Below are 18532 nucleotides of genomic sequence, written 5' to 3'. Positions count from 1 at the left end.
AGATGAATCAGGTGAAGGTGGTACACCGCGAAGACGTACGGAATCAAAACTATGTGTTCTAGTGAACCTCAAGGTGAGCTCCTGTTTGCTCGCATGTTTCTCTGCATTGGGAGGTTTGTGTTATTATTCCTCTTTTTATGAAGAGTGGTGCCTATGCCAGTTACACCCTTTGCCTTCATTGTTCCCTTTTGTCCCTGGTTCCTTTTTGTTCTGGCCAAAGCCTTCCCGGAGCTGGTGTATTGCTGGTTAAGTGGTTCATCCTTGTGTTCCACCCGGGGTTCGCAGGCACTCTTACCCGTCCCTCGCTTCCACAATTTCCCCTCCTTTTCCCTTTCCTTCTATTTATCTTCTGGGTCGAAGGGAGATGTGTTGTAATCTAAGTAGGTTGTTAAGTTATCATTAGTGGCACATTCCGCCCACCCCTCTGGACTTCCACCTGTTGGTTGTTCCCTTGGAGGCAGCTTTGGAATGGTGGAATTCACCTGACAGCCCGGGGATTTGGGAGACAGAATAAAGGTTGTTCTTACCTTTTCCTGGCGTCAAGAGTCTTCTTACAACATAGAGGTATGGCTCCCAAGAGCTGCATGGCCAGAGAAAAAAAAACGTTTGACAACTGTTTTTCCCTCTTTGTCCCTGCTGCCAATTTGTCTACTGGAACAAAATGACAGCCCCTCCCATCTTTGTACACTCTTTGTCCTTCAAAGGTGGCTTTGCATTTGAAGGTAGCTCAAAACCTGTTTGACTTTCCTGCCTGGAAGAGATTCACACCTCTTCCAGTGGAAGGACCTTGTTGTGGCTGCCTGGGAGTCATTCACACTCCTCCTCAGGAGGGCAGAAAGCTGTGGCCAGCAACCGTAAAGGCCACTAGAAACATGGGCAACAGAGTGGCAATTTTCTAAAGTTGCCTTTTACCGAAAAGTTACATTAAATTTGACTTAAGCTTTAAGTCCGATTTAATGTCCTCATTTTTTTAAATACCTTGAAGTATCCTTTTTAGTAGTGCCACTCAAAAGTTAGCACTGCTGAGTTGTCAGTATGTCACCCTGCACACTGCAATGGGCTCCTAACCCTGCACACAGTAAAAACAGCAATTTAGGGTTTTAACCCTTCGATGCTGATGACGAGCTCAGCTCGTCATCACCCACGGGTGTCGTGTGCTGATGACGAGCTGAGCTCGTCATGGAAACAGCAAAATGGTAATTCCCAGCACAGGAGGGGGAAAACGCCTAGCAGCCAAGGTGTTAATGTCAGAATATGTGAAACTAGCAGCCCGTCCCGACCTTGTCCGGGAGCATTCAGGCTTCCCCTACCCCCGCCTGCCCTGACATTGGCAAGCAGCCCGCCCCGTCCCCCGCCTGCCCCGACCCCAGCCTCCCCCGACATTGCCTTTCCTCAGCTGATCTGTTTTTCCGCCTGGCCCGACCCCCGCCTGGCCTGAGGTCAATGGAGGTCGGACAGTACTACCTGCAAAATGTTCCACCCGTCACCTTGTTAGTCCCTGTCCCCCGCCTGCCCCGACATTGCCTTTCCTCAGCCGATCTGTGTTGTTGTAACTCCCAGTCCCCCGCCTGGCCCGACACCCGCCTGCCCCAACATTGTCCCCGGATCCTTACCTCAGCCGCCGCTCCTTAGTTCACCACTCCTCGCCGCTCTGCTCCTCACCGCCTGTGTTGTTGTAACTCTCCGTCCCCCACCTGGCCCGACACCCGCCTGCCCCGACATTGTCCCCGGAGCCTTACCTCAACTGCCACTCCTCAGGTCACCGCTCCTCGCCACTCTGCTCCTCATCGCCTGTCCGCCGCCGCTCCTGCGCCGCGCCATATCCGCCTCTCCGCTGCTCGCACTGCCGCTGGCCTATCCGCTGCTCCTCAGGTCACCGCTCCTCCCCCGCGCCATGTCCGCCGCTCCTCGGACGCCGCTCCTCCCAGTGCTCCTAACGTGAGCATGCACGTCGCGGCCGGCGCTACTTTGGAGGGACTACTTTTTTTTATATATAAATTTTGTAAATAACGTTTATTTTTTAAATTTATATAGCCTATGTCCTTCTGCTTGCCCTGACGTTTTCAAACATGTATTGGGTGTTTTGGATTGGTGATGTACTTTTCGAGTTTACCTGGCTCAAAGGACACAGTTCTCTCTTTATAATAGTAGTATAGATATATGTTCTGCTTCTTAATATACTACACCCTGCCCTAGGACTCATTAGGCCTACCTGAGGGGCGACATATATGTTAAGACGCGAGTTTTGGGCTTTTACATTACTTTAAATGGCAAAGTCAAGTTAGCAATTCGTGAACTGCTCTGCCAGCCTGAAGTGGTGGGCTGGGAGTCGTGTTTTGCGTTGTCACACTCGTATTGGCACAATAAGTGCTGCAGTCCATGAGGGACACCCTAACTTGCAGGCCCTAGCTGCTCCTGGAGCCATATACTAGGGACTTATAACAAAGTTACATTGTGCCAATTGGGTGTGCGACAATCAACTATATATGTTTAAATGTTAGAGCACTGTCACTGAGGCCTGTTTGGCAGGGCTCCATGCACTCTCAGTGTGAGATAATCACAATCCCCTCATGTTATTTATAAAATAAAGGTCTTTACCTCTGTCGAACACCTGTCAGGGGCCATAGAGCGGCCAGGGGGTATTGAGCCCCACGTGTGACTCTGAGGTCATTTGTGACTGAGGGCTGTCTTATTATGGCTCTGCCAACTGGGCCAAATACACCCTTTCTGCACTCAACTCTAAGGGCAGCAAAGGGACAGTAGTCAAGTGGCTTCTCAGGGAGGTAGTCTGGGGGGATGAGCTCAGAAAATAACTCGCACAATAATGCCTTGTCCAGCCCAGTGATTCACTTTGTAATAATACTGCAACACTTAATGCAACACAATTCAATGGGGCTCTGCTACAATGTTGTGATTCGAACTCCAATATCCAGGCAACTCTGTATGATGCCTTCTTCCCTGTCTATGGGACTTTTAAACAAGTGTAGACCTAGATTAGGCATGATTGCGCCTGACTAGGTCTGTACTAATGTGAAGTATTTTGTTGTTCAGTTCAACAGGTTGCATCCAGAATTGAATAGGTTAAGCAAGTCAATATCCACCTGATAGAACACTGTCACCTTCCTGCTCAGTTTTTTCAGTTTGAGGCCCCGTGATTAATTTGTGCAGTGGTGTGGGTGTCATCCTGACAGGTCTTGAGTGGCTTCTCCATTGACACAGAACTGTTACAGCAGCTTCCCTCAGGACTTGGACCTCGGCGGATGAGCAGCATGGCAGGTCTGCTCAGTGGATTTCTTTCCTAGCAGATGCAGCCTTTGGGCGTGGTCTGGATCAGGCTTCCACGTCCGAGGAGATGGCAGCTCCTTCTCTGGATTCCTTTGGAGTTCGGCAGCAGCAGCTCCAGGCCTTCAGTGTTGCAGGGGATGGCCTGTTTATGAACATATGTATCAGCAACCGCGGCTGACCGAAGAAAACACGGAGCAACTTGGAGCCTGGAGGCCTGGTTTGGAGAACGAATGTGACGCTATTATTAAGTGATAGTGAACCTGATCAATGAGGCGAGTGCAACCTGGGAGAATACAAGCACCAGGCACTCGACATTATTGCCCAATCTGTAACCTTTCAGGCTCAGAAAGACAACAACCACTGGAAAGCTGTAATGTCCTACACGAAACTAAAGATGCCCTGGTGAATACCTTCATTCGAAACTATCCCTGGTCCAGCTTTGAAGGTTGAAACACGCTTTTGTTCTCTGTGAGGCCAAGAGTAACCACAAAAAACCGAATACACAGAAAAGTGCAATGTCAGGACTTGAGTAAACAAGTGTAGGCGTAGATCAGTACTCTGACCCCTGTAGGACCTCTGAAGTCAGCTGGCATCGAGGATCTAGATAGAATAGGTCCCGGTAATGCACAAAAAACTATAGGACAAAGGATTTTCTTCCCCCCTATTCTTTTCAATTATGTGTTTTGTGTAATACCACATTCAAATGTATATGTCCTGTCATGCACTGATTTTGTCTTTAGAATAATAGGATGTATTATATTTGTGATTTGTAAATCTTGTAATATGTGTCTACACTGTGAAAAAAGATAATGAGGTGTATGTTATAAATATTGAATAAGAAAAAAAATCAATGATTATAAGAACGAGTTACAAAAAAGAAAAACAAGCCCAAAGTTAATAAATATGACTTCTGGAGACATTAAGAATAATGTTTGATTTGTGGTGAGAGAGGTTTTCTTTGAAAAACTAGCAGGGGATGGGAAGGCACAGGTATTAGTTTGCAGGCTTGATTTCTTTACACAGTTCACTCTGGAGGCCTGGATATGATGCTCGACATGATATGGGTCAGCTCTGGCTTTACTCTCACATGCAATGAGCAACTGCTGTTGTTTCTGCATTCTGGGAAAACAGGTAGCTTCTCCGCTTGGACAGTTTCTCTTCCTGCAGGGCCAACACTCTCCACCCATCTTGCTCATCATTCCTTAGAGTACTCTGTTAAAAGCCCTCCTTTTCTTATCCATAAAAAATGTTGAACTTAACGAACTGGGGTGGTTTGGATCTCACCTTTATACACATTTCACGAAAAAGATATGTGTATCCACTGTCTAATGTTTCAAAACCAGTTTAGTGTGGTTCTCTATAAAATGTTATTTTCTGGCTTCTCCTCAGAAATAGCCTTTGTATAAGGTGATGGCTCTCACAGCGGATAGCAAGGAATCTGGCTATGAGTAGGACCGTTAAAAGAAATTCCGGTGATGAGCGAGAACTCTCAACCTTACTGTCATTAGCCTTCCTGAAGTAGTGATCATGGAGAGACAGAAGAACCGGTCCTATCTAGAAATATCCTCACCTTGAACAATAGAAACTGCAGCCTCGCTCATACATCTGCCACATGGCGGTGCTCAGGAAAATTAATCCGCAGCCCTTTGCTAAGAAGAGCCTCCTTGAATTTCTAAACGCAGCCCTGACTCCACCCTCCCTCACTTCAGTGTCTGAATCTCCACCTTCCAACTGCAAGAATGTCCCGGTTACTTACTGGTAATCTTCATTACTTCGAGTATTGTCTTCCTCACCACATGAGTTACAAAGTGGTGTGGAGCCGGAGCTCACTCTGTAACTCTGGTGGCGCGAACGGCTTACGAGGAGGTAATGCAGGCAACACATTTCCCCCCCCCTCTCTCTCTCTCTCTCTCTCTCTCTCTCTCTCTCTCTCTCTCTCTCAACTGCATTGTTATGTTAAAAAAATTTTTAAAGCGCACTTACACCAGACGGTTTCATGGCGCTGGCATTACCCCCCATCTTGTAGCAGGCTAAACAGTGAGGCGCTCAATGCAAGGGTACACACCTGTTTACCATACAGGGGATATTCCCATTCCAATAAAACCATAAATGGGAATTATGTATGTATGTATGTATGTATGTATGTATGTTCTTATATAGCGCTCGATGTTACCCTTGGGCATCTTGGCGCTTGCCTTGGGAACTCGTCCTGGTTTTTCCCTGTGAGATCACCCGTGCTGGGCATCCCCAAGGTGAAAGCCAGGCATCCCGCCGCAGGGGGGCCGTTGTGGAGATTAAGCAAGCTTGTTGCCCAGAGCTGCATAGTGTGAACTTGTGCTTAGAGTGGGCACCGAAGCGAGAATTATCAAGTCTGTGGACAATTGGGTTCAGGACCCTGCCGCGTCGGGAATTGAACCCTGGTCCCGGGTCTGACCTCAGCTTCAGAATTCTTCTTTCCCTAGTGCCGTATGTAAAAGAGGAGGGAGTACAATTTTTGGTCGTAGCCCAAGATGATAGATTACCAATACACAGCAGTTGTTGAAAATGCTAGGTATATTTTCTTTACTCAGAGTCAAAATCCGCCCATCTCCATATCTTCTTGCGAAAGCCACTGTGGTTTAGGTGTGTGGATTATATCAACAAGGTAAATATGGAGTAGGAATGAGTGGCATCGGTATAGAGTGGGGTCGATTGGAATAGGGTAAATTGAAGTGGTGGATTGGGTAGATTGGAGTGGGATAGATTAAATTGTGGTAGATTGGGGAAAGTTGGGCAGATTGGAGTGGGGCTCAGTAGATTAGGGTGGTGTGGGGTAGATTAGAGTGGGGTGAGGTGGGCTTGATTGGATTGGGGTAGATTAAGGAAGAGTAGTGTGGGGTGGATCAAGGTAGATTGTAGTAGAGTGGCATGGGACATGGGGTGGAGTTGGGTAAAATTATGGTAGATTAGGAAATAGTGGGGTGGAATGGGGTATGATTGGAGTAGGGTGGCGTGGAGTTAGTTAGATTGGAGTGGAGTAAGGTAGATTGGAGTGGAGTATATTGGGAGGATTATAGTAGGGTATAACGGAATGGAGTGAAGGTATAGTAGGATGAATTACGGTGTGGTGGATTGAAGTACAGTAAATTAGAGGGGAGTAGATTGGGGTAGATTGAACTGTGGTAGATTGGAGTGAGGCGGATTGGAGATAGGTAGTTTGGGGTGGAGCTGTGGATTGTGGGGTGGATTGGGGTGGATTGGGTTAGATTGTACTGGAGTGGAGTACATTTGTGTGGAATTTGATAGATTGGAGTGAGGGGAGTGTGGTAGATGGGGTAGAGTAGAGTGATCTAATATGAGGTTATTAGCTTTGCTTGACATGGGTGTGAATTATAGGACTTAATCCCCCATTGCCAAAGCCACTTAAAAGAGGGAGGGGTGTGCAGCCCCACTCCCCAAGCCTTCTTGCACTCCGGGGTCCTGAATCCCATGGCCAAATATTAAAAAGGGGGTAGTGGGGTTATGCGGCTTCCTCCCTGAACCTTATTGGGCTCTAGGGACCCCCTTCCCCAGGGGTGATTAATAAAGGGAGAGGGCGGGCGGCCCCCATCCCTCAACCTAATTAGGCCCTGCGAACCCCATAACCCCCAAGCTGCACCTTTTTAAAGGGGGTTGGGGCCCCGGCAACCCCTCTGCCTCCATCCTGTTCTGGCCCTGGGGACCCCATGCCTTGGGCCCGCATTAATTGTAGGTAAGTGTGCCGTGCCCATTCCGGCACACGCCGGCCTAAATGTTTGGGGGCCTTGCTCCTGCTCGAAGGGAGCAACTATCTATGCTTGCTTCCTCCGGACGGGAGCAACATGGCTTCTTTTTCCCTGCCTGCATCACTGCGAGCAGGGAAATGGAGAAAAAAGTCTGATGCCAGCTAGCGGAAGCATTTTTAAGCCTCCCACTGGCTAGAAATAAACTTGTTTACTCCCATATGGCTGGAGATTTGAAAGTGCTCTCAGCAGACTGGAGCACACACGTTTCCATGCCCATGGTAATGCGGGCAGGGAAATGTGTCCTGCAGGTGGGCTCACAACAGTGTTGCAGCACAAGGTTGGTAACATTTTATTATATTCTTACTCTCCATACTGGGCCTTTTACGATTTGACAATCTGCAGAATTTCCATTTACCGCATAGGCAATAATCCTCTCATGAATCCTTCCTCGCCAACAGGAGGGGTGGAAATTAAGGTGGCCAAAACACCATGGTCGCTCTCCAATAAAGGCGATGAATTGTCTTCTAACTCACAAATTTGAGAAAAGATTTAGGTACACCACCTTTAAGATCATGCTGTAGAAATAATAAATAGCAACAGGAAGACCCAACCTCCTAAAGAGGTTAAGTTGGCCAAGAATTATGCAGACCAAAAGCTCAACAATACAGAAAAAAAAGTAATACTTGATGTTCTGACACAGCTTGTTCATTCTCCCTACAGTGCATTTGTCATTAATAAAATAGCACAGTTTAATTGGAAGTACCAACAAGACTCAATAATAGACTCAGACAGGTATTACATTAATGAGGTTAGTGTATTAAAGATTCAAAATGCATAGCAATCTTGAAGAATTTGAGTTGAGAGTATCATAGCTTGCATTAAAGTGCCAAACATTTAGGCAAGGCTTTATCGGGTGGTTATTATAAAATTCAGTTTACAGAGTTACAAATTCCCACTACCATTAAAGGCAGAATGATAGTTTGTTTGTGTAACAGCTCAAATTCTAAAGAGAAGGGGAAAGGGTTTGCATTTCAAGTCCATTAAGGGCGAGCCCATTAGAATAGAACAAAAGGAATAAAGAAAAATGCAAATCAAATGGTTTGGCAAAGATTTCAGTCCATCAGCTACCGACTGTAGCCTCAGCAAAGCAGTCCACAAGTAAAAGGATAGTTCATAGTAATCCTCAAAAATCGATCAGCATAGCCTCCGGTCACAAGGGGAAAAGAAAAAGTATGGCACCACCCCTCCTTTGTGGCTTCTTCTTTTATAAAGTCTCTAGGAAGGTCCCAGTGATGTAGCAATACATCAACATTGAAAGACTGTCATATGCTTAGATTCACATAATATCACCTAGGAGACTTGCAACAGTAGGATGCTTTCCCATGCTAGTCATGACAAACAAGAGATTCGAAAGTCCACACAGGCCTAACATCGGTGAAAAAGAAATACAAAGTAACTATCTATTGAAATAGCTGAAATCCTGTTCCCACAGGAATAATTCACTATGAACATTTAAGAAACATGTAGGAATGTGGAAAGTTACACATGTTCTAAACTACATGAAAATAACTAGCATTTCACAAGTTGCAAAAGGACCATTGTATTTGGTCGGGGGGAAGGTCAGCATTAGAGACAAAACACTTTGAAAAAAGCCTTTAATTTGGCATTTCACATTTTTGATTAAATAAACTGTAAATCAATATCAAATATAATGTAATAAAATCAATTCAAGTATGGAAAATGTATAACTGTCACCAGACATTTTTACATGGCAATGGTTAATGTTTTTCACTTTTGATACACTATAGAATCTCTAGTATTATGCGAAATATCAGAATCGTACATAGTTTCTACACATTTTTGCACTGACTTTTCTAAGTGGTGCGTGCTAGCAGAAGGTATTAGAAACACCAGGCCACTTTACAAATAGCATTTTATTTTCATCAATAAATCCTAATAAACAACATGTTCATAAATCCATTAGTGCAACTCCTTTATATGTATTAGTATTACTTTGTATGTATATTTTCTTCACCTCGCATTTTAAAGCACGCTTTTAAAGTGCTTCTACTTCACTTGTCTCAGTTTCATATGTCACTGTGTCTATCATGTGCAAAAGTGCACCTTCACCTTTTCGTGTCTTTAAAAATATCATAATACATTACATATTTACTGATTAATCGTGCTTCATCAAGAGTAAGTGAGCCGGCTCTGGGAGATGTGTTCCCAAAACCATTAAAGCCTATGGAGGGGCCGTGCGGCTTGCCTCCCCTTTTGTTACATTCGGCCCAGGGGATTGGGGTCCCCGGGGCCTAATTGACTCAGGAATCCCTTGATATAATTACATGCCCCACAGCCTTTTTAGACTTTGGCAGGGGAGCTGTGCATCCCCCATCCCCTTCAATAAGCTGTCAACCCTGGGGTATGGGGTCCCCAAGACTTCTTGGAGGCTTAGGGAGCATGCAGCCCCCACCCCAAAACATACTCTGCTCCTTTGCTTTTTTTAAGACTCTGGACTGGGTCTCGAGTCCTAAGATGGCCACCACCACTTCCTGGTTGATGTGGTGGCAGCCAATCAGATCTTATCTTGAGATCTGTCAGCTCCACGGATCCTCTATGGAGTGATATATAAAAAGATTTTGAACCTTCATTTTTCCAAAACTACTGAACAGATAACACCAAATCACGAAAAGCACTCTTTCTGGACCAAAATCTAGCTTTCAGCCAAATTTTTATTATTATTTTTTATTATTAAATCTGTTTACCGTTTTTGGCTGTTGCTGTGTCTGAAGTTCCTATAGAAAATTGAATGGGGTAAATGTTTTTTGGGACCCCCTTTTTCTCAGTACCTGATTGACTGATCACTCAAAACTTTCCATGCCCCAACTAGTCAAAAAGTAGCACATTATTTTTGAAAGTTACGTTGAGATTTGGGTGTCAAAGTTATTAATAATTATAATTATTAATAAGACAAAAATATATATGTGTATGTATGTGTGTATGTAAGTGTGTGAGAATATATATATATATCTATACTACTATTATAAAGAGAGAAGTGTGTCCTTTGAGCCAGGTAAACTCCAAAACTACACCACCAATCCAAACACCCAAAACATCTTTGAAAACGTCAGGGCAAGCAGATGGACATAGGCTATATTAAAAAATAAAAAAATAAAACATTCTTTAAAAAATTAATATAAAAAAAAGTAGTCCCTAGGAAGAAGCGCCGGCCGCGACGTGCATGCTGACATCACGAGCGCGGGGAGGAACGGCGTACAGGAGCAGGAGGAAGAGCGGGGGATGTGAGCGCGGGGAGGAGCGGAGAGGACTGGCGGACAAGCGGGAGGAGCAGTGACGACCGGTGAGGAGCGGCAGAGCGGGGAACTCAGGAGCAGGTAAGAAAGACTCCCACTGCTCAGGGGCCCTGAAGCAGGCTTAACTTCAGGGCGGGCGGGGACCTGAAGCAGCCTTAACGTCGGGGCAGGTGGGGTGACGACTGGCGAGGAGCGGAAGAGCGGGGAACTCAGGAGCAGGTAAGAAAGACTCCCACTGCTCAGGGGCCCTGAAGCAGCCTTAACGTTGGGCGGGCGGGGCCCTGAAGCAGCCTCAACGTCAGGGCGGGCGGGGGCCCAGAATATATATATATATATATATATATATATATATATATATGAAATAAACAATGCGCCCCTGCGCAAACAAAGGCTGGATGGTCTGGGGTGCCGTGGTGATCCCTCCTTAAAGCTCGGTGGCGCATTGTTTATTTCATATGCAAACGGTTGGCCTTAACCGTAGGAGGAGACCCGCCTCGACGGGTGTTCAGTAATGCTGCACCCGAAGAGTACTGAGGCGAGGATTCCGATCTTTGCATGCCAGCGCGACATCCCACAATAATATAACAACCTCGGAGCCTGCCCCCAACTTCCTACTAAAGGAATGAATGAAGGATACTATAGAAAGCACAGAGGCACACAACCTACTTAAGGATTACAATGAACTTACCTTAGGACTACAGTTACCAGCAATCCTGGCAACAGAACCTCGTGAGCCACACCCACTTAGGGCGGACCGATTTAAATAAATTGCATTTAAATCTTCAAGGTGAGCTGAGTCTGCCTCTGTGAATATGTCCCTGAGGAAGGGCGTTTCTGCCCCGAAACTCGTCGGACCTTTTTAATTAATTTGGAGGGAGGCTGTGAGGTCTTCGGGAGCAAACAAAGGCTGGATGGTCTGGGGGTGCCGTGGTGATCCCTCCTGAAAGCACAGGGGTGCATTGTGTATATATATATATATATATATGTGATCAAGTCCCACGCCTGGGATGAAACGCGTTATGGCTGCTCCATCCAGTTGTACTATGGATTAAATTTTAAACGAATAAAATTGAAGGAATTGCACTTTCGTGGTCCGTGCTCTTTGTGCCCTATGGGAAAGGGATTTGCGAAGCTGAAGAGTTCTACCATATATATAGATATATATATATAACAACGCAGAAATCCCCCAATCCTCGGGATTTTTCAAATAAGAGCACTCAAAGCCAGTGTAGCGTAGGTTCGCCAGGTATTTTATTCACAGAACCTTTCTGCAGATAGATCAGTTTACAAACGCGTTTCGGCGTTGCCGCCTTCGTCAGTGTAAACTGACGTTTGTTTCTACCATTATTTGAATAAAACCATGGTGACCATATGTCACGTGTTTCCAACAAAATAAACATAAACATAAAAGAAGGCACGTAACTTGTAATTCCATCATTACTTTTGCGGCGGCCATCTTGGAACGACTAATACGGTGATAACAATTTGTCATTCGCAATACATTAGATACCATCATGTTTGTCAAAATATGAATTGAGTGTGTATCACAACGTAATTATGTCTAAAAATTAAATTTTTAACAGTTTGCGGCACCTTATGCTGCATATTTACATTTTGTGTCGCCTATGTTAGTAGTGCCTTTAAATCGTGATGTTCATTATGGTTCCTCAATGAGCCATCACGAGAGGTTCACAGTTTCATGGCACATTGAAAGACAAACCACAATTCTAGAAATGAAGTACAATCAAGCCCTGAATGGGCATATCATTATTCAATTATACATTCAAACAGACATTATTTTGGAATTGTCATTGTGATTTACCATGAACAAAAAAGATCTTTTAAAAGATATAGGGTAGTGTGACAGGCATCACTGATTTTTAGAAAACTATATATTGGTCTATTTTTCCAGGTTTCTAAGAAAACAAAGTTGGGGCTGGATGAAATTCTTTAGATGTGAGTCCACATCTCTTCCTCATTATTCATCCCTCCCGGGGTCTTAGTCTGTAACTGGATGATGAATCTTGATTCTAAGGTTCTCAGTTTTTTCACCCAGTTACCCCCTCTCTCTGTCCTGACTAGTTGATCCAGAATGAAATAGGTCAAAAGATTACTGTTACTGTTATGTGCCTGCTCGAAATGACGAGCTACTGGGTAGCTTGGATCCTTTGAGGCAATTGCCCTCATGTGTTCGAGGACCCTTAGTTTGGTGGGTTTTACTGAACTCCCTACATCTTTCTTCCCACAGGGACATATCAAGCAGTAAACCGTGTTGAAGCCTCAATGATTAACTGCAAGAATAAAAAGATCAATGACAACAGTTCAATAAACAATTCGCTCTCAGCATGTTTGAGTATGCAAGATTTATTGGGAACCCAATTAGAAAGTAATCACAATGCAAGATACGTGCACACGGAGACCTCAGCAAAAGCTCACTGAGTGCCCAATTGGTATGACAGTGCAGAGACATTTTATAGGTACTTGCCCCCACAGGATGGGCATCATAGCATACGTAATCTGGATGAGGGTATGACCTGCTAGACCAATCAGTGAAGTGCACATATGGTGTGATACCCTTTTAAGGCTCGAAAGTGTGCCTACATTACCCACGTGTCATCTACAAGAACAGAATTGGGTTTTTCCATAAAGGTGAAATCGGCGTTTCTAGTGTACGTGGGTTCTGCACGTATTTGACCAGCAAGGGCAGGTCATGTCATGTCGACATCTTTTACTGAAAGATATGAGGTTTGGCAATAGCAAGCTAAAAGCTGGAAGCTGGCATGTCATTTCTCGGAAGCCTTGCGTTCGCTCTGCACGTTGCAGCTGACTGACACACAGAGTAGAGCGTGCGACCACTCTGTGGATTTCTGCTGGTGTCTTTCTTTCGTAGTTCAAAGAAGCCTATAGGCCTGAAAACATATGTATTTGGTATCATATAAATGTCTGCTTCGTCATCCCCAAATCTGATACTAAATCATATGTTAATCAGAAGTCATTCATCTTTATCATCTCCTGTTCCTCATCCTCATCCTCATCCTTGTGAGTGTGGTGTTGTGAACCACCTTTCCTGAATATGCAGTTAGCGCAGGACCTAAAAATTGCTGTACAACAAGATGGGCATATTCTTATCAGGAGGCACAGTGTCAAAATAGCTGCTATCACTATTATAACTGCCTCAAGTATCCATGATCCCCAGCCGGTGAACCACTTAATCACCTCTTCCCATAGACTACCTGTGTGTATCCCGTGGGCTTCATCTCTTATATCTTTAATTTTTTTAATAGCTTTTATTATATTCCCACTGTTGTCCGGAATGAATACACAGCATTGGCTCGGAGCCAGGGGAGATGCTTGGGAAGATGCCTCATGGAGGACGGAACAGACTCCTCCCTCCTTTGCCAGAATCATATCGAGAGCAATCCGGTTCTGAATTACGACAGCCCTCATGGAGGTGAGCTCTTCTGTTATGTTCCCTAAGGCGTCAGTGGTAGAGTCCGCTAGATCTTCAATCATCCTGGACAACTGGTGTATCCGTTCTGAAGTATAGATATTGCCTAGTATTGGAACCATTGCCCCAACACCTGTTAACACGTGGTCTACCCAAGCGGGCGTTCTCTTGGCTCTCGCCAGTGTCATCTTTGGTTTTTCTGCTGGCACTAATTTTGTGAAGTGGGTCATTTTTGGGATGATGGAGGCTAAGTAGCAACTTCCATACCATCCTGGGGGCAGGTAGAAGTATGCCCATGGACCACAAACAAAGAAAAGGCCTTTGTAACCTACCAGACCTGGTGACGGCTCGTCACGACTCCTAACTCGAGTTAGTCTGGTTGTGTGGTTACAGCTGCTCATTCCCATGTAAATCTGGGGAACTGTCTTTATGGGTGGTATGCCTTTTATCCTGTTTATCCTGTCCTCGCAATCAAATAGGCCCTGTTCTCCTTGAGCGACCTCCTCGAAGGTACATCCAAATGAGATGCACTCCTTCCAATTGTCTTTGGACAGCAGTTCTGAAAGGGTGCATGTTCTGGTAGCCCCCTTTGGAAGAACCGGCACTCTCTTGGGTGTTACTACTTCTTCCTTGAGGATGCAGGAGGGGGCTGGGACTTCCCCTACCCTGAACCTTGGTATTTTCAAGTGGCCTGTTTCTATGTCATCCCAACCTGCTCTGCCATTCCATTCCTTGTTTCTGGACGCCCTGTCAAATCCCTTTAGCATCTCTAAGTCTCCTTTGGTTGGCTGCATATTCATACAAGGGATCCTCTTAGGTCTGTGAGGGGGGTCTGTTGTCTTCCTGCTATAGCTATAGCCCTTGCTGCCGCGGGGATCAACAGTCAGTATTTCAGAAGAGGGTGTGCCTATGGATACTGACGCAGACATGCCGTGTTGACTTTGGAACATGTCTCGCAAGAGGACACAGCCTACATATTTGGATAATGGCAGGACGTTGTACTTTAAACTATGTGTGGTGTCTGTGGGCAGGTGTGTGCAAACATAGCAGTCAGATATATTCAAAATTGTCACATACAGTTTCAACATTTCCACATATTGGTTCCCTTCGTAGGTATCCCACAATCCTTCTTTGTCCCCTTTATTCATATCCACCCCCACACCAGTAATGTTCATTGTTATATTTTGTTCATAGTCTCTTGGCATTTTTGTTGGCTCAGTTCCATCACTACCATCCCCCACCCTTCCATTTAGGTGTGGTATTTCAAGCTCATTAGAATATGTTATTATAATTGCCGTCACCATCACCGCTGGAATTGGTAACAATATTGCAAGAATCACTGCTCTCCAATTACATGTATGTCTCTCAGTGGACTGCATGACTCTGTACAAATCTCTCCCTTTCCTATGCTATGCAATCTTCTTGTGAATAGGCCCTAAGTTGGTCCACTTGGCGCTATGCTGGCTTGCCCTTAGAGTCAAGCATTTACCCACTGCTCTTCTCTCAGTTTTCAATGTCTCGAACAGGTCTATGACCAGTGATCTCTGTTGCAAAAGCGGCACAATGGATGGTGTTCAAGGTTTTGAATAATGCTAGAACCAGAACTCTGTATCGCAAAAATAGAACTATTGAGAATGTCAAAACGTAGGTCTGTTAACTCTTGCTCAGGAATTTGCTCTTGGCTCGCTGGAAAGGAAATATCATTGAAAATCAAATGTATCAGCTCACTGAGCAATAGAGGCCTCGGTACCAGGAGGGTCAGAGTTGCAGTTATGTTTTTTCCTGGACATAAAATAGTTAATTGTATCCTGGACCGTTGTCCGCAGGCTTGTATTGACACAGATCGAAGTCTATTTGTCAGGAGCATTGCATTTAGCCAGCAGCCCGTTGATCATTAACTCCCTTGGTCATGTTTCTGTTTGCTGTGGGAGCGAAGGTTGTATCCCTGGCTGGGCCCGGTGGCTGCCACCTGAACCGGTTGCGTCTTTTCTCCGCCCGTTACTTTCTTTGTGTGTGAGGCATGAATCCACGACGCTACGCCTTCACACTTCACAGCTGTGGCCGTCGTGAGGATGACCTGCCTTGGCCCCTTCCACCTCGGCTGCAAGCAGTTTCTCCGTGTGTGGGCTTTGATCCAAACCCAATCACCAGCCTTTAGATCATGGGGTGGCGGTGTCACTGCATCTGGAAGGGACGTCAGCACCTGGCAGTGGAGGTAACGTAAGACATGTGTTAACTCTTTACAGTAACATAGCAATAAGTCGTCCATTACTGACAGGGGGGCTGTTGACATATGCCCTGGTATTTTCATGGGGCGGCCGAATATGATCTCATGGGGGCTTAACTTTGTTATTCTGTCTGGCGTACATCTCATTGCTAAAAGTGCGAGAGGCAACGCGTCTACCCATGAAAGGTCAGTTGACGCACAGATCTTTGCAATTTTACTTTTCAAAATTCCATTTCTGCGCTCGACAGCCCCTGCCGCCGGCGGGTGATAGGCGCAGTGTAGCCTTTGCTTTATTGCCAATCCCTTGCAAAGCCCTTTTATGACATTGGAAATGAATGCAGGACCATTGTCGGATGCCAGGACGGAAGGTACCCCAAATCTGGGTAGTAGCTCTTTAAGTAGACACTTTGCCACACTCTGGGCGTCACAATTTTTGGTGGGATAGGCCTCTACCCATTTGCTAAACATGCAAACAATTACCAAAACGAACCTATATGACTGGGTGGGGGGCATGTCTATAAAATCAAGCTGAAGGCTTTCAAATGGTCCATGGGGGGGTGGAAAGTGGCCAGGCGCAGTTGGGATACCTTTTCCAGTGTTGTACTGCGCACAGACAGCACACTGCTTGCACAGCCTCTCTGCTGTCTGGCGGAATTTCGTGTTGTACCAACACTGGGAGAATAACCTGACCATGCCATCCCGCCCCACGTGTGAGGGTCCATGGAACAATCTACTCATTGAAGGGAGCATGGTTGAAGGCAAGCATATCCTGCCATTAGGTCCTACCCATAGCCCCTCTTCAGTTTGTTTGCATCCCTGTTGGTTCCACTCCTCTCTTTCACTGTCAGCTGCCTCCCTCTGAATACGTATTGGATCAAAATGCAGTGAACCCTTATCCTCTTCCGTGTCTGTCTTGTTGCCTACTAGTTGTACCATAGCTTGCTCGCAACCTGTAAGCGCTATCCTCTTTGCTTCTTGGTCAATGAAGGCATTGCCTCTGGAGATGGGGTCTTTTGATGAAGTGTGGGCGGCACATTTTATTATGGCCACCTTGCAAGGTAATAGCAGTGCTTGGAGGAGGTCACAAATCAATTGTGCATGCTGTATTTGCTGGCCTGCTGATGTAAGGAACCCCCTCATTGACCATAACTGGCCAAAATCGTGGACCACCCCAAATGCGTACTGACTATCTGTGTATATATTTACTTTCTTCCCTTTAGCCCATGCACATGCTCTGGTGAGTGCCACAAGTTCAGCTGCTTGTGCACTTTTTGCTGCTGTCAGTCTCCCTCCTTCCAACAATTTAGTTGCTGTGCCCACTGCATAGGATGCTTGTAGTACTCCTGTGTCATCCCTTAAACATGACCCATCTACAAATAGATCCCCTTGAGCATCTGGGAGCGGTGTGTCTTTAAGGTCCGGTCGTATCTTAGTGTGCCTGTCTATTGCCAATGCGCAATCATGGAAGGAATCATCTGAGTCAAAGTCTTCCAGCTCATGCTGCGTGGGTAACAAGCATGCAGGGTTCAAAGTGGTGCACCTCTTGATGATAATGTGTGGTGTCAGGAGTACCAACTCATACCTGGTGAGGCGTGCATTTGTGAGGTGCTGTGTCTTAGTGGATGTCAGAAGTGTGTCCACGGCGTGGGGCACGTGCAGCACTAGTGTGTGTCCTAGCACTAAGTTGTCTGATTGTTCCACGGCGAGTGCTGCAGCAGCTACTGCTTTCAGACACGGTGGGAGCCCTGCAGCCACTGGGTCTAGAGTGGCAGAATAGTATGCCACGGGGCGGTAGAAAGCTCCATGTTTCTGAGCCAAGACCCCCGTCGAGCACCCCCCCCTCTCGTGGCAAAACAAATGAAAGTTTTTCCCATAGTCTGGTATGCCTAATGCTGGTGCTCCTTTTAATTCCCTTTTTAGCGCATTGAAGGCTGCCTCGCATTCTTGTGACCAGGGTACAGTGTCAGGTATGCCTTTGTGTGTCAGTGCCTGCAGAGGTTTTGCAATGAGAGAGAAGTTTGGTATCCAATGGCGACAGTATCCTGCAACTCCTAAGAAAGCTCTAACTTCCTTCTGAGTGCGGGGTCTGGGAAAATGTGTTATTGTCGAGATTCTGTCTGGCAACAGCTTCCTTGTTCCTTCTGTTAACTCGTGGCCTAAGTATTTCACAGAGGTGAGGCAAAACTGTAACTTCTTTGGGGAGACTTTATATCCCTTTAATGCTAAGTGGCATAGGACAGCGATGGTGTCCTTCACACAAGCCTCCTTTGAAGGTGAGGCCAATAGCAAATCGTCAATGTACTGGATAAGTGTGGATCCCTCCTTCAGTACCAGGGAGTCTAAATCTGTTTTTAGGGCATGTGTGAAAATGGATGGTGACTCTGTATAGCCCTGAACGAGCCGTGTCCAACAAAATCTTTTTTGTCGGAAGCAGAAGGCGAAGAAGTGTTGGCTATCAGGGTGCAAGGGGATTGTGAAGAAGGCGGAGCTAAGATCCATCACAGTGAAAGTCTTA

General features: G+C 45.8%; 1 protein-coding gene across 2 annotated transcripts in view; it reads left to right on the top strand.

Annotated features, from left to right (window-relative positions):
• The window catches only part of LOC147701719 (uncharacterized), a 190670-nt gene that overhangs the window by 29147 nt on the left and 142991 nt on the right, over positions 1 to 18532 (top strand). The window contains exon 1 of one of the 2 annotated variants that reach the window (XM_086930351.1): positions 15700 to 16005. The exons of the other annotated variant lie outside the window; for it this stretch is intronic. The gene's annotated coding sequence lies outside the window, so the exon portion shown is untranslated. Of the gene's footprint in view, positions 1 to 15699; positions 16006 to 18532 lie in introns of those variants that run through there. 2 annotated transcript variants of the gene reach the window in all.

Source organism: Lissotriton vulgaris, chromosome 7, assembly GCF_964263255.1.
Source record: "Lissotriton vulgaris chromosome 7, aLisVul1.2, whole genome shotgun sequence".
NCBI lineage: Eukaryota > Metazoa > Chordata > Amphibia > Caudata > Salamandridae > Lissotriton > Lissotriton vulgaris.
This window is presented reverse-complemented; position numbering and strand designations above follow the sequence as displayed.